The 25,910-nt window shown below is 48.2% G+C and overlaps 1 long non-coding RNA gene across 1 annotated transcript; it reads left to right on the top strand.

Moving 5' to 3' along the window:
* The first annotated feature begins 3,614 nt into the window (after positions 1 to 3,614).
* On the top strand, positions 3,615 to 25,541 carry LOC143941726 (uncharacterized). Its single transcript, XR_013264409.1, has 3 exons — positions 3,615 to 3,753; positions 9,326 to 9,374; positions 25,416 to 25,541. It is a non-coding gene; the product is annotated as an uncharacterized LOC143941726 (long non-coding RNA).
* The last annotated feature ends 369 nt before the right edge of the window (positions 25,542 to 25,910 follow it).

Here is a 25,910-nt window from a genome sequence, read left to right on the forward strand (position 1 = left end):
GTGTTGTAGGAGGGATTGGGGGGATTTGTGCTGGGAGGAGGGGGGCCCCTGTCATGGAGTAAGTCAGGGGGCCCCTGTCAGGAAGTCGGGGGACCCTGTTGTGTAGGAAGTCGGGGGGCCCCTGTCATGGAGGGTGTCGGGGGCCCCTGTCAGGTAGGAAGTCGGGAGGCCCCCGTCAGGGAGGAAGACGGGAGGCCCCCGTCATGGAGGAAGTCGGGAGGCCCCCTCATGGAGGAAGTCGGGGGGCCCCCGCCATGGAGGAAGTCGGGGGGGCCCCCGCCATGGAGGAAGTCGGGGGGGCCCTGTAAGGTAGGAAGTCGGGGGCCCCTGTTGTGTAGGAAGTCGGGGGGCCCCTGTTGTGTAGGAAGTCGGGGGGCCCCTGTTGTGTAGGAAGTCGGGGGGCCCCTGTTGTGTAGGAAGTCGGGGGGCCCCTGTCATGGAGGGTGTCGGGGGCCCCTGTCAGGTAGGAAGTCAGGAGGCCCCCATCATGGAGGAAGACGGGAGGCCCCTGCCATGGAGGAAGTCGGGGGGCCCTGTCACGGAGGGTGCCGGGGGCCCCTGTCACGGAGGGTGCCGGGGGCCCCTGTCACGGAGGGTGCCGGGGGCCCCTGTCACGGAGGGTGCCGGGGGCCCCTGTCACGGAGGAAGTCAGGGGGCCCCTGTCACGGAGGAAGTCAGGGGGCCCCTGTCACAGAGGAAGACAGGGGGCCCCTATAACGCAGGGTGTCCGGGGCTCCTGTCAGGTAGGAAATCGGGGGCCCCTGTCACGGTGGAAGTCGGGGGCCCCTGTCACGGAGGGTGTCGGGGGGGCACCTGTCACGGAGGGTGTCGGGGGGGCACCTGTCACGGAGGCTGCCGGGGGCCACTGCCTGGGATTTCTCTTCCTTCAGACCAGAAAGGAGGAGAGAAAACACCGACGGATCATAGACAGCCAGCGGGGGTCACACACAACATTTCGGGGCAGGTCGGGAGAGACAGACCCCTCCCCCATCCCCACACTGGACCCGCCTCCCTGCTAAGGTGACATCAGAGCTAATGACACTTACTATAACTCCAAAAAAGCTGGGGGTGTAGTTTGCGGTTAATCCACTGGAAGGCGCTGTGTCTGATCAGTCAAAAGAGCGGTGAGTAGATACGCCCCTCTCTGTGACGCAGCCGACAATGGTCAAAATGGCGTCGCTAGGCTTTCTTATACTCGCGATGACGTCACCCGCCGCCTCCTCCGCCAATCAGGAAGCGCGCGTCCCCCCCACTACCCCCCCCCGCACAGAGCACAAGCTGGCTGTCTCACACTCACTCACAGCCCCGATGTACAGACAGGAGAGGAGTCGGGTTACTCCTCCCTCCAGCCTCTATCCCTCACTGGAGGAGGAAGAGGACGTTTCACATTCACACGGTGACTGTCTGCAGATACAAAAGAGGAGGATCGGGGGAAGACAACCTACCTCACACCTACCCTTTCTACTCCTCCAGCAACTCCCCTCTATTCTTTGGACACCCCCCAGACACCACCTCTCTTCCTCACCCCCTCCCAGACACCCCCTCTATTCCTCACCTCCCCCCCCACACCCCCTCTCTTCCCCACCTCCCTCCCAGACACCCCCACTCTTCCCCACCTCCCTCCCAGACACCCCCACTATTCCTCACCCCCCAGACACCCCCTCTCTTCCTCACCTCCCTCCCCCCATTCTTCCTCACCCCCCTCCCAGACACCCCCTCTCTTCCTCACCTCCCCCTCTCTTCCTCACCTCCCCCCACAGACACCCCCCTCTCTTCCTCACCTCCCCCCCCAGACACCCCTTCTCTTCCTCTCCTCCTCCCCCCCAGACACCCCCTCTCTTCCTCCCCCACACCCCCTCTCTTCCTCACCTCCCCAGACACCCCCTCTCCACCTCACCTCCCCCCCAGACACCCCCTGTCTACCTCACCTCCCCCCCAGACACCCCCTCTCCACCTCACCTCCCCCCCAGACACCCCCTGTCTACCTCACCTCCCCCCAGACACCCCCTCTCTTCCTCCCCCCACACCCCCTCTCTCCCTCACCTCCCCCTCCCCAGACACCCCCTCTCTTCCTCACCTCATCCTCCCCCCAGACACCCCCTATATTCCTCACCCTCCCCCCCAGACACCCCCCCTCTTCCTCACCTCACCCTCCCCCAGACACCCCCTCTATTCCTCACCCCCCTCCCAGATACCCCCTCTATTCCTCACCCCCCCAGACACCCCCTCTTGCTCAGACACCCCCTCTCTTCCTCAACTCCCTCCAGACACCCCCTTTTTTCCTTCCCCACACCCCCTCTCTTCCTCACCCCCCCCAGACACCCCCTCTCTACCTCACCTCCCCCAGACACCCCCTCTCTACCTCACCTCCCCCAGACACCCCCTCTCTTCCTCCCCCCAGACACCCCCTCTCTTCCGCTCCTCCTCCCCCCCAGAAACCCCCTCTCTTCCTCCCCCACACCCCCTCTCTTCCTCACCTCCCCCCCCAGACACCCCCTCTCTTCCTCACCTCCCCCTCACCAGACACCCCCTCTCTTCCTCACCTCATCCTCCCCCCAGACACCCCCTCTATTCCTCACCCTCCCCCCCAGACACCCCCCCTCTTCCTCACCTCACTCTTCCCCAGACACCCCCTCTATTCCTCACCCCCCTCCCAGATACCCCCTCTATTCCTCACCCCCCCAGACACCCCCTCTTGCTCAGACACCCCCTCTCTTCCTCACCTTCACCTAGACACCCCCTCTCTTCCTCAACTCCCCCCCAGACACCCCCTTTTTTCCTTCCCCACACCCCCTCTCTTCCTCACTCCCCCAGACACCCCCTCTCTACCTCACCTCCCCCCAGACACCCCCTCTCTTCCTCCCCCCAGACACCCCTTCTCTTCCTCTCCTCCTCCCCCCCAGACACCCCCTCTCTTCCTCCCCCACACCCCCTCTCTTCCTCACCTCCCCAGACACCCCCTCTCCACCTCACCTCCCCCCCAGACACCCCCTGTCTACCTCACCTCCCCCCCAGACACCCCCTCTCTTCCTCCCCCACACCCCCTCTCTCCCTCACCTCCCCCTCCCCAGACACCCCCTCTCTTCCTCACCTCATCCTCCCCCCAGACACCCCCTATATTCCTCACCCTCCCCCCAGACACCCCCCCCTCTTCTCACCTCACCCTCCCCCAGACACCCCCTCTATTCCTCACCCCCCTCCCAGATACCCCCTCTATTCCTCACCCCCCCAGACACCCCCTCTTGCTCAGACACCCCCTCTCTTCCTCACCTTCACCTAGACACCCCCTCTCTTCCTCAACTCCCCCCAGACACCCCCTTTTTTCCTTCCCCACACCCCCTCTCTTCCTCACCCCCCCCAGACACCCCCTCTCTACCTGACCTCCCCCAGACACCCCCTCTCTTCCTCCCCCCAGACACCCCCTCTCTTCCGCTCCTCCTCCCCCCCAGAAACCCCCTCTCTTCCTCCCCCACACCCCCTCTCTTCCTCACCTCCCCAGACACCCCCTCTCCACCTCACCTCCCCCCCAGACACCCCCTCTCTTCCTCCCCCACACCCCATCTCTTCCTCACCACTCCTCCGCCAATCAGGAAGCGCGCGTCCCCCCCACTACCCCCCCCCGCACAGAGCACAAGCTGGCTGTCTCACACTCACTCACAGCCCCGATGTACAGACAGGAGAGGAGTCGGGTTACTCCTCCCTCCAGCCTCTATCCCTCACTGGAGGAGGAAGAGGACGTTTCACATTCACACGGTGACTGTCTGCAGATACAAAACAGGAGGATCGGGGGAAGACAACCTACCTCACACCTACCCTTTCTACTCCTCCAGCAACTCCCCTCTATTCTTTGGACACCCCCCAGACACCACCTCTCTTCCTCACCCCCTCCCAGACACCCCCTCTATTCCTCACCTCCCCCCCCACACCCCCTCTCTTCCCCACCTCCCTCCCAGACACCCCCACTCTTCCCCACCTCCCTCCCAGACACCCCCACTATTCCTCACCCCCCAGACACCCCCTCTCTTCCTCACCTCCCTCCCCCCATTCTTCCTCACCCCCCTCCCAGACACCCCCTCTCTTCCTCACCTCCCCCTCTCTTCCTCACCTCCCCCCACAGACACCCCCCTCTCTTCCTCACCTCCCCCCCCAGACACCCCTTCTCTTCCTCTCCTCCTCCCCCCCAGACACCCCCTCTCTTCCTCCCCCACACCCCCTCTCTTCCTCACCTCCCCAGACACCCCCTCTCCACCTCACCTCCCCCCCAGACACCCCCTGTCTACCTCACCTCCCCCCCAGACACCCCCTCTCTTCCTCCCCCACACCCCCTCTCTCCCTCACCTCCCCCTCCCCAGACACCCCCTCTCTTCCTCACCTCATCCTCCCCCCAGACACCCCCTATATTCCTCACCCTCCCCCCAGACACCCCCCCCTCTTCTCACCTCACCCTCCCCCAGACACCCCCTCTATTCCTCACCCCCCTCCCAGATACCCCCTCTATTCCTCACCCCCCCAGACACCCCCTCTTGCTCAGACACCCCCTCTCTTCCTCACCTTCACCTAGACACCCCCTCTCTTCCTCAACTCCCCCCAGACACCCCCTTTTTTCCTTCCCCACACCCCCTCTCTTCCTCACCCCCCCCAGACACCCCCTCTCTACCTGACCTCCCCCAGACACCCCCTCTCTTCCTCCCCCCAGACACCCCCTCTCTTCCGCTCCTCCTCCCCCCCAGAAACCCCCTCTCTTCCTCCCCCACACCCCCTCTCTTCCTCACCTCCCCAGACACCCCCTCTCCACCTCACCTCCCCCCCAGACACCCCCTCTCTTCCTCCCCCACACCCCATCTCTTCCTCACCACCCCAGACACCCCCTCTCTTCCTCACCTCCCCCCGCAGACACCCCTTCTCTTCCTCACCTCCCCCCCAGACACCCCCTCTCTTCTTCACCTCCCCCCAGACCCCCCTCTCTTTTTCCCTTCCCCCCAGACACCCCCTCTCTTTTTCCCTCCCCCCCAGACACCCCCTCTCTACTTCACCTCCTGTAGATCTATACCTTATTATTACAAGAATGTTATTAAAAATGAACCTCAGTGATCTAAACAGAACATGAAACCAAGATAGCCACAGCAGTTCCAGAAGATTTACCCCCCCCCCCCCGACCAGGCCATTTTTTGCGTACTTTTACTGACAATTGCGTGGTCATGCGACGCTTTACCCAAATATAATTTATTTCCTTTTTTTTTACCCCAACCCGAAGGAAAAAAATTACATACAGCTATGTGATTTTGCTCTGAAGGGCCACCCTACCACAGAATATATGTGTGGGGCGGTCCGGAATCGGTTAATAAAGCCTAATTGCATCCTTTTTGGGAAATCGCTCATCCCAGTGCTGCCGAGACATTGGTCACATGATTGCTGCAGAAAAGATGGTAACCAATTAGACACAGCTACTGATTGGCCAGTTCTGCCTGAATTACAACATGCTACAGCTGGGTGCACACGTGACTGTCGGCTTCTCCAATTGTATTAACGTGTTTTTCATGCATGATCAGGAGTAAGGGGTTTATTGTTTTGGTCATTTGAAAGGTGGTGACTGGCTGTTAGGCAGTTACATGCGTTTTTCAGCCACTCCCATTGATTTCTATTGGGCTGAAAACACGATCCTGCCGCAGGGAAGTGCCTGTACTTCTCTGGGATGACCGCACTAGGCCTCATAGAATAAAATGGAAATCTTCCTGGTGAATGTTGTCCTACATTTGGAAACATGAGACTCATTGCTCCAGTCTGTGACCAGCAACCTACAAGGCTGATAGTAAGCCAAATTAAAGTATTTATAGTAGTTGCATTTTACCCACTTGTGGCAAAATCGCATACCTGTACATCATTCTGCCACAAGTGGTTGTACCAGGGTGTGCCTCACTTCGGTAAACCATTTTTAGAGCCGACGGTCAGCTTTCCTGTGATATTAACCGATGCGGCGAAGCAGCCGCTCGATTGTTATCACAAGCAGTGGGAAGGGACGTCCCCCACCCCCGCCATCCTACAGCCTCTCTGCCCAGGCCCAAGCGACAAGCCAGCACGTCCGCCCACTCTCCGGAAATCCGAACAAAGCCAGAATTGGCATTGGTGTCTCTGATATAGTAACCCAGAAGTGATGTCACTCCCAGTATATTCAGCAGCCAATAGAGCCAGTTTTAAAAATAATGGCAGTGTTAAAAGCTGCCGATATTTGTGCCTTGAATACTTTGACGTACAAAGGAGGGATTTGGGGTCTTATAGATCCCAGATCCCTCCAAAAAAATACTCAAAAATGCCGCAGTTGATCCTCACTTTACATCTACTTGTTTGGGTGGTCCCTTCTTGACCCTCATTGACATTGACATTTTTGAGTATCTTGTTTCTGTTGTTGAGGGACCCCACCCTAATGGGTGGGGCGGTTTTTTATTTGCGATAAGCGGTAATCCTGGACTATTGACCCCGGTGTTTTTATCAATTATTTAGTCAGGTCCCCCCAAAAAAATACCTGAGACGTGACAATTGCTGTCACAGGGATGTTTACATTTCTTGTGACAGCAATTAAAGTGATTAAAAAAATAAGAAAAACTATTTTTTTTTTAAAGTGCCCAATCCCTCCGCGCCCGCACCCGCCAATGTAAATCGTGTTCAAACCACAAACGTGAGGTATTGCCACGATTGTTCGAGCAAGAGCAATAATTCTAGCACAATACCTTCTCTGTGACTCTAAACGGGTAACCACAAAAATATTTTTAAAGCGTCACCTATGGAGATTTATAAGTACTGTAGTTTGTCGCCATTCCATGAGTGTGCGCAATTTCAAATCATGACATGTTGGGTATCTATTTACTCGGTGTAACATCATCTTTTTCATATTATACAAAATAGGGCTAACTTTACTGCTTAAGTTTTTTTTTTTAATTCATTGAAGTGTATTTATTTTCAAACAATTGCATTTGAAAGACCACTGCGCAAATAGTGTGACATAAAATATTTAACTACTTGCTTACTGGGCACTTAAACCCCCCTCAGTCCCAGGCCAATTTTCAGCTTTCAGCGCTGATGCACTTTGAATGACAATTGCGCGGGCATACAACACTGTAACCAAATGAAATTTTTATCATTTTTTCCCCACAAATAGAGCTTTCTTTTGGTGGTATTTAGTTACAGCTGGGAGTTTTATTTTTTGCTAAACAAACAAAAAAAGATGCAAAAAAAAAATCATGTTTTAATAGTTTGTTCTAAAATTTTGCAAACGGGTAATTTTTCTCCTTCATTGAAGTGCGCTGATTAGGTGGCACTGATAGGCTGCATTGGTGGGCACTGATGGGCTGCATTGGTGGGCACTGATAGGCTGCACTGGTGGGCACTGATAGGCATAGTTAAGGTGGCACTAATAGGCACAGATAAGGCGGCACTGATGGGCACAGATGGGTGTCACTGCTGGGTGGCACTATGGGCACTGCTGGGTGGCACTGACGGGGGGCACTTACTTTTATTCAGGATGGCACTGCGGGGGGCAGGTGGACACTGGCAGGGGGCAGATGGTCGCTTGAATTGCTGGCCGTGATCGGGACTGATGTCCCGATCACGGCCGCCAGTGATCGGCTTTTTTTTTTCTCCTCGCGCTGTCAGAGCGAGGAGGAATACTAGCCGATTACCGGCTCCGTTATATCACCTGATCAGCTGTCATTGGCTGACAGCTGATCACGTGATAAGGGGTCGGGATCGACCCCTTGCACGGATCGGTAATCAGGCGAGTCTCATGGACTCGCCGATCACAGAGCGCGTCGCGCGCGCCCCTCAGGGGGCGCGCAGGCCGCTCGTGCACGGGACGACGTCAATAGACGTAGTCCCAGAAAAGTAGGTCCGCGCTAATGCCGTCATTTGGCAATAGCGCGGATCCCAAGTGGTTAAACAACCACCATTTTATTCTCTAGGGTCTCTGCTAAACTATATAATGTTTTTGGGGTTTCCAAGTAATTCAGACTTAAAAAAAAAAATTCAGACTTTACCAAGTGTCAGAAAAAGCCTGGTCTTGAAGTGGTTAAATCCATGTAGTGTTATTTGAATACATAAGTGCTTTTGCAGCTTCAGCAGTGGTGCTGCTTTGTCCCTCTGCATGATGGGTCATCACACAGCTTACCCTGCAGACTCTCTACTTCTCCCTGCCAGAGCTGCTGGGCTAGAGAAGAGGAGAAAAAGGACTCTGCGGGTTCTGGATGACAGTCCCACCTAACACTCAGGCCGCGTACACACGCGGGGACTGTTCGCCCAACTTTGTCCGCTGAACAGTGTTTCGGCAAACAGTCCGCTCGTGTGTGGGCTTTCAGCGGACAGTTTCAGCGAACAGTCCGCTGAACAAGGTTTTTCGGAAATTCCGAAAAACTGTCCGCTGAAACTTTGTTTCAGCGAACAGTCCCCTCGTGTGTAGGCTTGTTCGTCAAACTAAGTTCCGCGCATGCTCAGAAAGGATTTACACGCCGAAAGTTATAATGCAGTGTATAGGACGTCGTATTTTTCGTCCCGTCGTACGTGCCGTTCACGTCATCGCGCACGGTTTCAGCAAACTGTTCGTCCGTCGTGTGTGGCCATGTCCGTCCATGCTAATTTTGAGCGGACTGTTTGCCGAAACTGTTTGACGGACAAAGTTGGGCGAACAGTCCCGCGTGTGTACGCGGCCTCAGACAGCAGGAGGGCAAGGATTGGCTGCAGAATATCCTGGGAAGGGAAAGCCCACCCAGGGAGCCACGTAGGGCTGCTGGGAACTATAGGGATTTGTGGGTGATGTAGTCCCCATCTGGAGATGTTAAACTTAGCGACTTGGTGGTACTACAAGTCCCAAAAGAAATTTGTGCCAGATGGAGGAGAAAGGAGAAGTCTGGGCTTGGAGGCATGACCCCGATCACTGTAATGAGCCAATGACTTGGCTCTTTAAACATGTGATTGGCTGTGTCTAATCACAACCAATCACATGTAAATATGGAAGTTCTGTTCATCGGTTCCCCTCGCCTCACATTGACAGTGTGTGAGGAGAGGAGAACCAATCAGCGGCATTTCCTCGCAGGAGAGACCTGTACAGATAATCAGGGCACTGATTATCAGTGCTGCATATCGGTGCCACCTCAGTGCCCATAAGTGTTGCCTCCTGAGCGCACATCATTCTTTTTCTGTCTGTATGTACACTGCACAGTGCCACTTCTCTTGTCCTGTATGCTTGGTGTAATTCTCTATAATGCTCTAATTCTTTCTGGACTCTACAAACATTGGTGTGGCACTAACTGCTTTTCTTATGTTTTTGGATTTCTTTCAGGACCCTCATGGAAGTGGGATTGCTGTGCCATATGAGACCACCTCTGAAGGTAATTGGCATGATTATCTGAATGGGTCACCTGCACTATTTGATATTAAAAACAGAAGGTCTACTACATCTTACACAAGTACATAGATTGCGAGCTGTCTGGTATCAGGAAATGGTGGGTCACTTTACAGGGTTGTGAGGTGCCCCTTATGATAGGAATGGATGGGGAATCGTACATTGCAGGTTATTGGGTACAGGTGTGGATGCAAGATGGAGTCACAGTTTGGAGGGTGATCCTTAAGAAAGGTAAAGGGGGGGGGGGTGAACATCACAGATTAGGAGGTGCTCATTCCTAGCTACGTAAAAAAAGTGATGGCAGGCCTTCACCATTCTTGATAGGCCCCAGTAATGTGAAAATGTTTACTAAATTGTATTACTGTCTTTTGTAAAACTAATAAAAATTATGGAAACAGTCCATATTTTTTGTTTTGTTTTGTTATGTTACCTGAGTATAGATCTAGGTTTGTCCCAAGCATGGTTGAAGCCATTTACTGTTGACTGTCTCACTACATCTGCTGGTAGACTATTCCAAGCATCAACTACCTGTTCAGTAAAATGTTAGTTTCTAAGATTCATTTTGAACTTTCCTCCAGCTAGTTTGCGGTCATGTCCCCATTTGCTTGATTTTGTTTTTTTTATTGAAAAAACTGCCCTTCTGAACCTTGTTCACCCCCCTTTAATGCATTTAAAGGTTTAAGGCTGGCTTCATATATGTGAGTGTTTCTCCGCATCCAATTTGCATGAAATGCGAGTAAGACCGGCTCTTAATGGAGCAGGTTCAGACAGGTCCGGGTTGGCCGGGGAGCGGATTGCAAAAGGGTCCTGTGCGTGTTTGTGTCCAGGTCAGGTGCAAATTCAGGCAAAAATTCCGCACCTAAATCGGTGAAAAGGTAGAAACCCGCGGCCACACATATGAGAATCCGGCCTCAATCATGTCTTCCCTTTCCCTTCTTTCCTCCAGACTGTACATATTAAGTTCCTGAAGTCGCTCTCGATATGTCTTCTCCCCCAAACCTTTAACCCGTCTCTAGACTCGTTCTATCTTATCGATGGCTTACAGTCGGCATGTTTATGGATGGTGAGGAGGAGGAGCAGGAGTCACAGACTGCCCAGAATTTAGGATGGAGATGGAGTCTCAGATTGCCAGATGGTCCACAGTGACCTCCTGAGTGCCTTGTGAAGTCTCCTGAGGGTTAGGTGGGGGCATTTCACTGTTTGATTATGACAATGAAGCCTCTTGTACTCACAATAAACCAAACTGATCATCTCTGCTAAAGACCAAATTATTCAGTTGAACTTTCTACCAAGGATTAACTATACCCCCAGAGATTGCAACCCTACTGTCTCCCCTATCTACAGTAGATATCAGACTGAGATAGGCACCCTTTATCACATGGCGTGGAGTTGTCCCAAATTGGGCAACGGCAGTGGTCACCTTGTGCCACAGCAAGCAGGTCCAAGCACCAGAATCCATTGATCTTCTGCTTACCTTTAAAGTTCCTCTATGGCTCCTCTTCTATTTAGCAGAGACTATCTTCAAACATGCTGCCTGTAAAGGGTGGGTCACAGGTGGTGAAAGCTGAGTGGCTCACCCATGGGTGGCCTCAACTGAGTCACTCAGCTTGCATAAGTCTGCATCTTTCCTTTACAGCTTCCATAGACAGGGGGGAATGGGGGTTTTACCTGGACTAGCACATTGCAACCCTGGATGAGAACTCGCTCATTGCCAATGCTTACTAGCCCACAGCATTGCAGTGAGCAAATGTATCACTGTTATGTAGGCACAATCAGTGACGTTTCCATACAGGGACACTGGAGAAATCAGCAATGACAGGGGAGTTCTCCACTATTCTGTCACCATTCACACACCTGTACACAGCACTTCCTCCCACTCCAAAGAGCTCACCCTCAGGACTCCTGGGGCTTGTAGGATTGTCACATCAATTTCCATGAAAACCAAGAAAAAAAATAAACCTTTTTGTGTCAAAATACTTTATTAAAAGAGCTTACATAGATACAAAATGTTTTTATATAACATAATTATAAAATGACTTCAAGCATTTCAACACATACACCAAAGATTAAACTGCGAGGAGTTTCCAGAACAAAATACTAAAATATTTAACATCCATACACTAACTTTTTTTATAAAATAAATTCTAAGACCTAAAGCAGGCCATACATTAACCACTTCAGTACCGAGGACTTTCACCCCCTTCTTGCTCAGGCCAATTTTAAGCTTTCAGCGCTGTCGCACTGTGAACGACAATTGCGCATTCATGTAACACTGTACCCAAATGAATTTTTTAATAATTTTCTTCACACAAATAGAGATTTCTTTTAGTCCAGAGAATCACAAGAGAGATATACACCACCGCTCAAAGGCAGGTCCTGGGAACTCAGAGATAATTGCTGCAGGTGAAGGGATCCGGGTGCGAGCCACAGCATGCAGATAATGTGGATAATGACAGAACTCTGTACGGCCGCACTCCAATGCTAAAACGATGCTTTATTCAAATAATATTTAGGACACAGCAAATGACATCACAGTGAAAGATGCTAACAGATGATGCGTTTCGCACTAAGGCTAGTGCTTACTCATAGCTGGTACCCCATAGCACACTGCATGTGTCCCCATATACTCTCCATAGCGCACTCCATGCTTCCCCAATACACACTCCTACACCCCAAAGCACACTCTATGCATCCCCCATACACTCTCCAATACCCCATAGTGCACCCCATGCATGTCCCATACACTCTCCTATACCCTATAGCGCACTCCATGCATCCCTACACACACTCCTATACCACATAGGGCACTAAGGTTTAATCAAGTACGTAATTCCAGATCTAAGCTACATTACATCATGTAAGTCACTTTTTTTTGCACTGTATATTCTTCCTTGCTTTTTTGTGGGAAACGATGATGCCACATGTTGTACCTAATTTGCAATCTTTGTTCTGTACTTGGAACTTTTCCATTGTATGTTCTTGTTTACAGAATAATACCTTTGTGCAAAAAATAATAATATCAACAGGCAGTTGAATACTTACATGGAAATTAAATGCTTACTTAAAGCGGAGGTCCACCCTAAAGTGGACCTTCCGCTCATCGGAAACCTCCCCCCCTCCGGCGCCACAATTGGCACCTTTCAGGGGGGAGGGGGGTGCAGATACCTGTACAGTACAGGTATCTGCACCCACTTCCGGGATAGTTCTCTGCGGAAAGGGGCGTAGATTACGCCCATTTCCGCAAGTGCCCGCCCCTTTCCGCAAGTGCCCCGCTGCCTGCTGGGAAACACACAGATCCCAGAGGCGGCAGCACTCGAGAGACGATCTAGAGATTGGCTTCGGGTGCCGACATCGCGGGCGCGCTGGACAGGTAAGTGTCACTATTTTAAAAGTCAGCAGCTGCAGTATTTGTAGCTGCTGGCTTTAAAAAAAAAAAAAAACGCGGAGTCCCGGTGGACTCCCGCTTTAACATACAACACATTAACCTACAACAGGGGACAGGAGAATCCAGACAGATATGAAATTCAATGACATTGCTTTGATTTGGACCATCATTTTAAGATGACGAGGCTCCCCTTAGACCTGGTTCTATACAAATCTATGCAAATTGACAATTGCTCACCATGTGCCAGGAGCACCAGCAACCACTCCCTTTATGCACGTTGTGGATACAACATGGGCTGTCCCTTCCTCTGACGGGCCCACTGCACTTGAAGAAATGTGCAACCCCAATGACATGGAAGAATTCTTCTTCAGCTTCAACCAAGGTGAACCCGTGCAAAACAAAGCAAAAGGATATTTTTTTGGTGACTATCCACAAGATGGCCCTGTTTGTGTGCATTTTATATCCATAGGAGGACAATATAATGCAAGACTGGTCATACAAGAATTTTTTCGCCTGGATGTATGAATTTACAGTACATGTAGAGAGGGATAGACTGGTGGGGTTAGGTGGAGTTCTGCAATACAAGCTGGTTGGGATTTTTAGTGCAGCAGAGGAAGGAAGCTGGGAAATCTGGAATTCTGTCAGATCTATAGCTATTTTTTCTGAGAGATGTGCATGCTCTGACAAGATAAACCAAAAAAAAAACAAAAACTTTTGGATAAAGTGGTGAGTGTTTGGAACCCGGGTCTGGTTTCTAATGTTCTCTCTGTCCCTCGTGGGCAGATTTACACTGTGTCTTGGTAACCATTTACACCGGGATTGAAAGTGAGGAAAATTCTAAATCACGAGCTGTCACCAGAACAGGAATAGTGACATTTTCCAATGGGAATACTTTTTCGATTGACAACTAATAAGAGGATTTTCCCCTTGCTTTGTAGAGATTTCCTCCTGTTTTGACTACAGGAAGTGAAAGGAAATCTCCCCAATGAGAAACGCATAGCAAAAAATAAAATAAAAAACAAACAAAAAAACAGCAGTTTACCTTTCATGCTATTAAAAAGGGGTGGCCTTTAGATATACCTTATTTTTGTGAGCCTTGAGGATCACAGGAATTACACCGTACTGTTGCCTACAACGAAGATTGGACCCCCATCCTTTCTTCTACCCAACATGCCCCAGTCCTGTGATAAAGCAATACCAAGGGCATGAACAAAAACATAAGGCTGGAACTCTGTGCCCCAATGGACCCCAAGAAATTAATTTTATGGCACTTAAAAAACAAAATGTTTTATATATATATATATATATATATATATATATATATAAGAAACTTGAGACATCCAAAAACAGTCAAACTTGGGCATTTGGAAACAGCTTAAAAAACAAAAATAAAAACAAAAAAAACACTAAACAAGACTAGGAACTGCCTGCAGCCCAGGGTCTTTTTGGATTACCAATGCCCGAATCTGAATGGATGAGGTGGGGTGCCAATACTACCACAGGCGCGAGAGTATTGAGGATCAACCTTATGCTCCAGACCAGGATAGAGATGGTAACCCCCAGAAGTAAACGTGGCCAGAAACCAACCCAGAGTCAGCAAAAGCTGAGCAACCAGAAGAGATGGAACAATAACAATCTCGGGCATGTTGGGTAGAGCAAGGGTTAGACTTGCGGGCTGTTTTGGAAAAGTTGCAGGGTGCCAAGTCAGCGGGAATAAGGGGAAAAAAAGGTGGTTAATTATGTTAATCATCAGGGGGTCCCTGTCCTCAGGTGAGTAGCCAAGAGGGCCCCTGTCCTCAGGGGAGAAGGAGGGACTCTGTCCTCAGGAAAGAAAGGAGTCTCTGTCCCCAGGAGAGAAGGGAGTCCCTGTCCTCGTGGAAGATAGAGTGTGATATGGGGTGGACTAACCGTGACCAAGTCTGCAGGTCCCTCATTTATGGTTGTCTGGGCTCCCTCCAGCAGCACGGATGGGCGATCAGCATATCCCCAGGGAGCACAGCTACAGCTTGACATGCTCTATCTACAGCACACTTTTCAAAAGAACAAAGAGTACACAGAACAGTGGCGTTGCGTCCATAAGGGGTGCAGCCCCGTCTCTCCTGGCACCACTCTTTCACCATAGATAGATTAATGCATTGCATTGTAATCCTGAATTACAGTGGCGGGGTGTTTTTTGCAAGCACCTGATTAGAGCCATAGGCTCTAATAGATGCCAAAAAAGATGAACAGCGGGCGTCATTCTGTGCGTTCGCTGTTCATTTAGTGTTGTGTTAGCAAAGCAAAGGAATTTGATTTGCTAACACTGAACCGCCTCTTAGCCAATCAGGTGCTCGGGTCTGTTACCTGATTGGTTGAAACATCAGGCGCAACGTCAGGTGCTGTGATTAGATGCCTGAGAGAGGATGGAAGAAGACATGGAGGAAATTTATGGGTACAGTGGCTGCGATCGTTTTATAGCAGCAGGAGTGGCACTGTCACGAGCAGACAGGCAGGAGGAGAGAGGCTTCGGATGACAGAGGCAAGTAAACTGACCAGGGTGTCAGGGCTCAGCAGCCATGATGAACCGTGATCTGTTTCACGAAGGGGAGGCCAGAACAAGGTATTTCAGGTGATATGGGGGGCGGGGGGCCAAATAACACAGCACAAACACTGTGCTGCATAACATGCTTTAAACTGAAGTTCCACTCAAAAGTGGAACTTCCGCTCAAGGTAAGGCAAGGGCTCCCTCCTCCTTCCCCCAACGCCAGGCTAGTAAGAGAGTGTAGCGTGCTTCGCGCATGCACAATAGAGACCAGGCCGTGAAGCAGCAATGCTTCACTGTTGGGTTCCCTTACCGGCAATTGCGGCAGCAGCAGCACCCCATAGCTGATGGAAACGTCACCTGCGGCGCCGACATCGCTGGACTCCAGGACAGGTGAGTGTCCTAATATCAAAAGTCAGCAGCTACAGTATTAACACTTTTTAAAGAGCGATTATGACAGCTCCTTATTTGTATTATCCCCCTCCCCACCCGAAGATTACAGAGGTGGGGGCGGCATGGAGGATTTCTACTAAAAGAAGAAGAATCAGCACAATGGACACATCTTAAAGTTGTAAACTCTTGTGTTTTTTCACCTCAATGCATCTTTATTTATTTATTTATTCCCCCCCTCCGGTGTTGTGTGTGATCTTCTTTATTTAAAACAAGCTGTTGTGTTTATTGAAGATGCAATCCAGGTAAGGATAGGAGTATGAAATATGCTCTTTTGTGTTGCACAGATTACAGTTCTGTTTTGGGTCTACATGGAATCTCTCTGATCGCTGGAATCAGGATTATTTAGTGATGTGAAGCACAGGGCCAGCTATAATTCAATGTCTTTGGTCCACTTTTAAGTGGTAACTCCACTTTTTTGGGAAAAAAAATAGCAAATAAAGAAAAAAAAAATACAGCGTGTACTATTGCGATACAAGTCATATTGTACTTGAATGCTATTAAAAACGACCTTTCCTTTTCAATCTGCAGCAGCTGTAATATTCTATAAATGCAAAGCAATATGGCTGCATGGAGTTGTTCTTTACACAGAATGTGTACTGACCTCTCCGCAGAAACATCATTTACTGCTTGTGTGATTGGCTCACCAGCTTTCCCAGAAGTCTGCACTAAGATACAAGTCAGATTTCAGGCATCCCCTACAACAGAAATGTCATTTTTAATGAGATATTTCCAATAGGAACATGTCTAAAGGGATGCAGGTCCAGCAGCTTTCCTCATTAGTGCCCTGCAGCTGCCACAGCTGACTGATAATTATGAAACCACTTCCATTAGACCCACTCAGTACAGGAACACAGACAAACACACATGGATTTCTTCAGAATGTGAATGGATCATGCAGCTGTGTGCCACAATCAAGCAGACAGGAGGATATATACAAAGATATTATATATATATATATATATATATATATATATATATATATATATATATATATATATATAAATATTTTTTTCAGACACCCTAGAGAATAAAATGGCAATCGTTGCAATACTTTGTCATGCCGTATTTGCACAGCGGTCTTGTTTGTAAAAAAAAAAGGGAAATTTTGAATTTAAAAAAAAAATAGGACAACAGTAAAGTTAGACCAATTTTTTACATTGTGAAAGATAATGTTACGCAGATTAAATTGATACCCAACTTGCCACGCTTCAAAATTGTGCCGGCTTGTGGAATGACGACAAATTTTGATATTTAAAAATCTCCATAGGCGAAACTTAGAAATTACTACAGGTTACCAGTTTTGAGTTAGAGGAGGTCTTTTTCTAGACATTGCTCTCGCTCTAACTGTTGTGGCGATACCTCACATGTGTGGTTTTAACACCGTTTACATATGTGGGTGCAACTTGCATATGTGTTTGCCTTTGCATGCGAGTGTGGCGGGACGGGTCACTTTAAAAAATTCCTCCCCTTTAAGACCATTGAATGGAAGAGACATTTGATGTCTCTTCCGTCAACCAAAGGTATGGAGTGGAGTGGAAGCCATCATTCCCTCACTCGACTTCCAGCCTCAGAGGGGAAAGGATCGGATTGTCTCCACCGCTACCGATGGCTCCTGTAATCGGCGGAGATGACCGAAAACGCGACGGGAGGGGGGATGGGTACTTCTCCCGCCGCTGATAAAAGTGATCTGGTGGTGACCACTTTTATCTGAAAGCGGACCACCTGCCATACAAAATACTGGGGTTATGGCAGATATTAGCTCCCATAACAACGGTATTCAATGTCAAAGTACCAACGTATAACGGCGGCGGGCAGTCCGGAAGTGATTAACTTGTATAAGAGCGGTGTGAACAGCGAGCTTTGATGAAGGATTTGTAGAGCTTTCGGCAAGTTTTTTTTAAGCTTTTAAATTGTGGCTTGACAAATCCCAGGTGCCAGGTCACCACGGCGACTAGAAATTGCACCCTGGCACCTGTGATTTTTGTCAGTGACAGGTGCCTTTGCTACAGGGCAGGCTATGGGGTCTTGGCCAGGAAGGTGGAGGCGGGTCAGGCATCACAGGCCCTCTGGACAGAGAGCTGCTTGGCACCACCAACATTAGTGAACATGATTAACGGTGCAGCGATGACGGAGCAGGAAAAGAGTGGCGCAGCAGCTGCTGACACGGTGGGAGGGGCGAGCGGCCAGCAGAGTGAAGTCCAGCTGGGGATTCCTGGTGGCCTGTCACCCCCACTGCTGCTGCTGCTGCCACCCCCCCCGGGTATTGCAGGAGTTGGTGGCTCTGCTCAGGAAGACATCAGCCTGGCTCAGGAACATGGGGGATCTGGAGTCGGTGGTTTCCCGGCACCCGAGCACCCTGCTCCTCTGGCTGGAGGAGCGGCTGAGTGGGGAGAAGGGGTGCTGAGCTGGGGGCAGTTCATAGAAATGCTGGAGAGCCCACAGGCCAGGATGTCCAGCCCGGGCACACACTGCACACAGCAAACTGATTTTTTTATTTTATTTATCACTTGGATGCAGAACTTCTATTCGATATTTTTTCCTTTTATCTTTGCTATATCATATTCAACATTTTCCCCATAGTAGGCTTGCTGAGTCTGGAAGTCCACCAGACTTTATGGCTTAGTTCATTCGTTATTTTCCTTTTGCGGTAGGGAAGTGGATACAGTCAATTTTAATGTTAGCCCCGTAATAAAAACAATGGAGAGAAGCGCTAATCCCATATGAAAACCTAGAAAAATATAGAGTATATGTACTCTACAGTGAGGGGAAAAAAGTATTTGATCCCCTGCTGATTTTGTACGTTTGCCCACTAACAAAGAAATGGTCGGTCTATAATTTTAATGGTAGGCTTATTTTAACAGTGAGAGACAAAATAACAAAAATATGCAAAAAAAAAAACAAACAAACACATTTCAAAAAAGTTTTTATATATTCATTTGTATTTTAATGAGTGAAATAAGTATTTTATCCCCTATCAATCAGCAAGATTTCTGGCTCCCAGGAGTATTCTATAAGGTAACAAACTGAGATTAGGAGCACTCTCCTAAAGGAAGTGCTCCTAATCTCAGCTTGTTACCTGTATAAAAGACACCTGCCCACAGAAGCAATCAGATTCCAATCTCTCCACCATGGCCAAGACGAAAGAGCTGTCCAAGGATGTCAGGGACAATATTATAGACCTACACAAGGTTGGAATGGGCTACAAGACCATCGCCAAGCAGCTTGGTCAGGAGGTGACAACAGTTGGTGCGATTATTTGCAAATGAAGAAAAACAGAATAACTGTAAATCTCCCTCGGTCTGGGGCTCCATGCAAGATCTCATGAGAATGGTGAGGAATCAGCCCAGAACTGCACGGGAGAATCTTGTCAATGATTTCAAGGCAGCTGGGACCATAGTCACCAAGAAAACAATTGGTTACACACTACACTGTGAAGGACTGAAATCCTGCAGTGCCTGCAAGGTCCCCCTGCTCAAGAAAGCACGTGTACAGGACCGTCTGAAGTTTTCTAATGAACATCTAAATAATTCAGAGGAGAACTGGATGAAAGTGTTGTGGTCAGATGAGACCAAAATCAAGTTTTTTGGCATCAACTCAACTTGCCGTGTTTGGAGGAGGAGGAGGAATGCTGTCTATGATCCCAAGAACACCATCCTCACCATCATGGAGGTGGAAACATTATGCTTGGGGGTGTTTGTCTGCTAAGGGGACAAGACAACTTCTCTGAATCAAAGGGATGACGGAAGGGGCCATGTACTGTCAAATCTTGGGTGAGAACCTCAGCCAGGGCATTGAAAATGGGGCGTGGATGGGTCTTCCAGCATAATGATGACCACAACACATGGCCAAGGAAAAAAAGGAGTGGCTCAAGAAGCACATTAAGGTCCTGGAGTAGCCTAGCCATTCTCCAGACCTTAATCCCATAGAAAATATATGGAGGGAGATGAAGGTACAAGTTACTTAATGGCAGCTTTGAAAACTTATTGACTTGGAGAGGATCTGCAAAGAGGAGTGGGACAAAATGCCTCCTGAGATGTGTGCAAACCTGATGGCCAACTACAAGAAACGTCTGACCTCTGTGGTTGCAAAGTCATGTTTTGCAAAGGGGTCAAATGCGTATTTCACTAAATGTAAATCCATTTCTAACTTTTTTTTTGAAAAACGCATTGCCGTCGTCCTTGCTGTGCTTTTTGGGCGCTAGCTGTGCGCTTTTAACCCCTGCTAGCGGCCAAATAAAGGGTTCAAAGCGCTGCTGCCACGGCGCTTCCCATTGATTTCAATGCTAAAATATTTCCATTTATCGGTTATATCTATCAAAATCCATAGGTCATTTTTGGCTTTTAAATCTATGAGGGATGGGGGGGGGGGGGGGGTTGTGCTAGAAGTGATTTGGGCTGGAAGGAGGGATTGGAGTGGGATGCGAGTTGGGAGGCAGGATTGGGGGACATAACTGTAGTGTATACTACCACTTTGAATTTTTGAATTGGATATACTGATGACAAGTGACTCGCTGCTGCAGGCACCTTATAGCTTATCCGTATCTAAATGCACTGCTGTAGTGATTGTCAAATTAATTTATGCAAGAAAGCTAACTTAACATTGGTGTGCAAGGATGTAAATAATGGTAATTCAAATAATGTGACATTGAGCAAATAAATATCTAAAAACGTGAGAACTCATAATACAATCCATACCACTTTAGGTGATGATTACAGTGCAATAAATATTTAAAAAAGAAGATGCAAATAAATATATAAAATATGTAGGCATTCATCTGCCAATATTCAATGATTGCTATGAAGACGGCAGAATATTAATTATGATTTATAGACTGTGATATTGGGGTGTTTAGCTCAAGTGGATAGATGCATTTTGGTGCAGTGAGTCCACATCAGACAGGCATTTATAGTTAAGGGCCTGGTAGACCATGTTTATTAAAGGGAAAAACAAAACAAAGGTCCATCCAGGAATCCCACGCAGGGGTCCAAGCTTCAATTAAATACACGAAATCAAAATCTCTTGTACTATGTCTGCAGTCTCTGATCAGCTCCTGTACTATATCGGCAGTCCCTGATCATCTCCTGTATCTTGTCTGCAGTCTCTGACCATCTCCTGTACTGTCTGCAATCTCTGACCATCTCCTGTACTATGTCTGCAGTCTCTGACCATCTCCTGTACCATGTCTGCAGTCTCTGACCATCTCCTGTATCATGTCTGCAGTCTCTGACCATCTCCTGTATCATGTCTGCAGTCTCTGACCATCTCCTGTAGTATGTCTGCAGTCTCTGACCATCTCCTGTAGTATGTCTGCAGTCTCTGACCATCTCCTGTATCATGTCTGTAGTCTCTGACCATCTCCTGTATCATATCTGCTGTCTCCGCCCATCAACCGCACTTTGTCTGCAGTCTCTGACCATTTCCTGTATCATGTATGCAGTCTCTGACCATCTCCTGTACCATGTCTACACACTCTCTGACCATCGCCTGTATCAGATTGGCAGTCTCTGCCAATCTCCTGTACTTTTTCTGCAGTCTCTGACCATCTCCTGTATCATGTATGCAGTCTCTGACCATCTCCTGTACCATGTCTACACACTCTCTGACCATCTCCTGTATCATGTATGCAGTTTCTTAACATCTTGTGTACTTTGTCTACAGTCTCTGACCATCTCCTGTACCACTTCCGCACACTCTCTGACCATCTCCTGTACTATGTCTGCAGTCTCTGATCATCTCCTGTACTATGTCGGCAGTATCTGATCATCTCCTGTACTGTCTGCAGTCTCTGACCATCTCCTGTATCATGTCTGCAGTCTCTGACCATCTCCTGTATCATGTCTGCAGTCTCTGACCATCTCCTATAGTATGTCTGCAGTCTCTGACCATCTCCTGTATCATGTCTGCAGTCTCTGACCATCTCCTATAGTATGTCTGCTGTCTCTGACCAACTCCTGTATCATGTATGCAGTCTCTGACCATCTCCTGTACCATGTCTACACACTCTCTGACCATCTCCTGTATCATGTATGCAGTTTCTTAACATCTTGTGTACTTTGTCTACAGTCTCTGACCATCTCCTGTACCACTTCTGCACACTCTCTGACCATCTCCTGTATCATATCGGCAGTCTCTGCCCATCTCCTGTACTTTGTCTGCAGTCTCTGACCATCTCCTGTACCACTTCCGCACACTCTCTGACCATCTCCTGTACTATGTCTGCAGTCTCTGATCATCTCCTGTACTATGTCAGCAATCTCTGATCATCTCTTGTACTGTCTGCAGTTTCTGACCATCTCCTGTACTGTGTCTGCAGTCTCTGACCATCTCCTGTATCATGTCTGCAGTCTCTGACCATCTCCTGTATCATGTCTGCAGTCTCTGACCATCTCCTATAGTATGTCTGCAGTCTCTGACCATCTCCTGTACTGTGTCTGCAGTCTCTGACCATCTCCTGTATCATGTCTGCAGTCTCTGACCATCTCCTGTATCATATCTGCTGTCTCTGCCCATCTACTGTACTTTGTCTGCAGTCTCTGACCATCTCCTGTATCATGTATGCAGTCTCTGACCATCTCCTGTACCATGTCTACACACTCTCTGACCATCTCCTGTATCATATCGGCAGTCTCTGCCCATCTCCTGTACTTTGTCTGCAGTCTCTGACCATCTCCTGTACCACTTCCGCACACTCTCTGACCATCTCCTGTACTATGTCTGCAGTCTCTGACCATCTCCTGTACAACGTCCGCACACTCTCTGACCATCTAGTGTATCATGTATGCAGTTTCTTAACATCTGTACTACAGTGCCTTGCGAAAGTATTCGGCCCCCTTGAACTTTTCAACCTTTTGCCACATTTCAGGCTTCAAACATAAAGATATAAAATGTTTATTTTTTTGAAGAATCACCAACAAGTGGGACACAATTGTGAAGTGGAACGAAATCTATTGGATTTTTGAAACTTTTTTTAACTAATAAAAAAATGAAAAGTGGGGCGTGCAAAATTATTTGGCCCCCTTGCGTTAATACTTTGTAGAGCCACCTTTTGCTGCGATTACAGTTGCAAGTCGCTTGGGGTATGTCTCTATCAGTTTTGCACATCGAGAGACTGAAATTCTTGCCCATTCTTCCTTGCAAAACAGCTCGAGCTCAGTGAGGTTGGATGGAGAGCGTTTGTGAACAGCAGTTTTCAGCTCTTTCCACAGATTCTCGATTGGATTCAGGTCTGGACTTTGACTTGGCCATTCTAACACCTGGATACGTTTATTTGTGAACCATTCCTTTGTAGATTTTGCTGTATGTTTGGGATCATTGTCTTGTTGGAAGATAAATCTCCGTCCCAGTTTCAGGTCTTTTGCAGACTCCAACAGGTTTTCATCCAGAATTGTCCTGTATTTGGCTGCATCCATCTTCCCCTCAATTTTAACCATCTTCCCTGTCCCTGCTGAAGAAAAGCAGGCCCAAACCATGATGCTGCCACCACCATGTTTGACAGTGGGGATGGTGTGTTGAGGGTGATGAGCTGTGTTGCTTTTACGCCAAACATATCGTTTTGCATTGTGGGCAAAAAGTTAGATTTTGGTTCCATCTGACCAGAGCACCTTCTTCCACATGTTTGGTGTGTCTCCCAGGTGGCTTGTGGCAAACTTTAGACGAGACTTTTTATGGATATCTTTGAGAAATGGCTTTCTTCTTGCCACTCTTCCATTAAGGCCAGATTTGTGCAGTGTACGACTGATTGTTGTCCTATGGACAGACTCTCCCACCTCAGCTGTAGTTCTCTGCAGTTCATCCAGAGTGATCATGGGCTTCTTGGCTGCATCTCTGATCAGTCTTCTCCTTGTCTGAGCTGAAAGTTTAGAGGGACGGCCAGGTCTTGGTAGATTTGCAGTGGTCTGATACTCCTTCCATCTCAAAATGATCGCTTGCACAGTGCTCCTTGGGATGTTTAAAGCTTGGGAAATCTTTTTGTATCCAAATCCAAATTTAAACTTCTCCACAACAGTATTACGGACCTGCCTGGTGTGTTCCTTGGTCTTCATGATGCTCTCTGCGCTTTCAACAGAACCCTGAGACTATCACAGAGCAGGTGCATTTATACAGAGACTTGATTACACACAGGTGGATTCTATTTATCACCATCAGTCATTTAGGACAACATTGGATCATTCAGAGATCCTCGCTGAACTTCTGGAGTGAGTTTGCTGCACTGAAAGTAAAGGGGCCGAATAATTTTGCACGCACCACTTTTCAGTTTTTTATTTGCTAAAAAAGTTTAAAATATCCAATAGATTTCGTTCCACTTCACAATTGTGTCCCACTTGTTGGTGATTCTTCACAAAAAATTAAAATTTTATATCTTTATGTTTGAAGCCTGAAATGTGGCAAAAGGTTGAAAAGTTCAAGGGGGCTGAATACTTTCGCAAGGCACTGTATAGCTGCAGTTTCTTACCATCTCTTGTACTTTGTCTGCAGTCTCTGACCATCTACTGTACCATGTCCTCACATGCTCTGACCATCTCCTGTATCATGTCTGCAGTCTCTGACCATCTCCTGTACCATGTCCTCACATGCTCTGACCATCTCCTGTATCATGTCTGCAGTCTCTGACCATCTCCTGTACTATATTTGTAGTCTCTGACCATCTCCTGTACCATGTCCTCACATGCTCTGACCATCTCCTGTATTGTGTATGCAGTCTCTGACCATCTCCTGTATCATGTCTGCAGTCTCTGACCATCTCCTGTACTATATTTGTAGTCTCTGACCATCTCCTGTACTATGTCTGCAGTCTCTGACCATCTTTTGTACCATTTCAGCACACTCTCTGACCATCACAATATTGTATTATTTTCAAAATTGTCGCTCTTTTTTAGGTTTATAGTGCAAAAAATAAAAACCGCAGAGGTGATCAAATACCACTAAAAGAAAGCTCTATGTGTGGTAAAAAAAGGACTTTAAGTTTTTTTTGGGTACAGCATTGCACAACCACTTAGAACCCCCAAACAATATAATTTTTTTTCTAACACCCTAGAGAATAAAATGGCGGTCATTGCAATATTTTCTGTCACGCAGTATGTGCACAGCGGTCTTACAAGCGCACTTTTTTTGAAAAAAATACACTTTTATGAATTAAAAAAATAAGACGACAGTAAAGTTAGCCCAAATGTTTTTTTTTGTTTTTTTTTTATATTGTGAAAGATAACGTTAGACCGAGAAAATTGATACCCAACATGTCACGCTTCAAAATTGCACCCGCTCGTGGAACGGCGACAAACTTTTACCCCTAAAAAAATCTCTATAGGCGATGTTTAAAATATTCTGCAGGTTGCATATTTGGAGTTACAGAGGAGGTCTAAGCTAGAATTATTGCTCTCGCTCTACCAATCGCAGCGAAAACACACATGTGTGGTTTGAACACTGTTTTCATATGTGGGCACTGCTCACGTATGCGTTCACTTCTGCACATGAGCTCGGCGGGACAGGGTGCGTTTCAAAAAATATATATATTTATTTTTCTTATTTATTTTACCTTTTTTTTTTTAAACTGTTCTTTAAAAAAAAAATGTTATTACTTTTTTTCCTATTACAAGGAATGTAATCATCCAATTCATGTATGTGTTTGTTAACCCAAAAATCTCATTCTGTCTGCTTCTTGGATGGTACAGCCCTGAGAAATTGGCACTTCTCTGATCTGTCCCAGAAGTACTTCAAAAAGAAGGTGAAGGAGACCGAGGATATCGAATCCCCCAGACAGCTACACTTGCTGAGTGAGCGCTATCAACCCATCACCCATGGAGGTAAGTACAGTGGGGAGGGTGCTGGGTGTTCATTTACCTCTTCATTTTTTCTGACAAGGTTGTCATTTTATATAATAGATAAAGGTGAGTGTTTTTCTGTTATAATTTGAATTTGTGACCACATTTTGTAGTCTGGTCTGGAGTGCTCACTTGAGACCCGCTGGCGCTTTCAGAATGAAATTTAAAATGTAAACCAATACCATATACTCTCATCTCGCCTGCCCTCCTTCCACCCCCTGCACTTGCCCCGAGGGTGATAAGCTGTCATTGCCCACACAGCCAGTGAAACTGATTTGAAGAGGTCTCTCTCCAATCTCCCCCCTAACTCTCCTCTCAGCCCCCCTCCTTCCCCCTCTCTCTCAC

Source organism: Lithobates pipiens, unplaced genomic scaffold, assembly GCF_037356315.1.
Source record: "Lithobates pipiens isolate NorthernLeopardFrog02 unplaced genomic scaffold, aLitPip1_a1.2 Scaffold_10, whole genome shotgun sequence".
NCBI classification, from domain to species: Eukaryota; Metazoa; Chordata; class Amphibia; order Anura; family Ranidae; genus Lithobates; species Lithobates pipiens.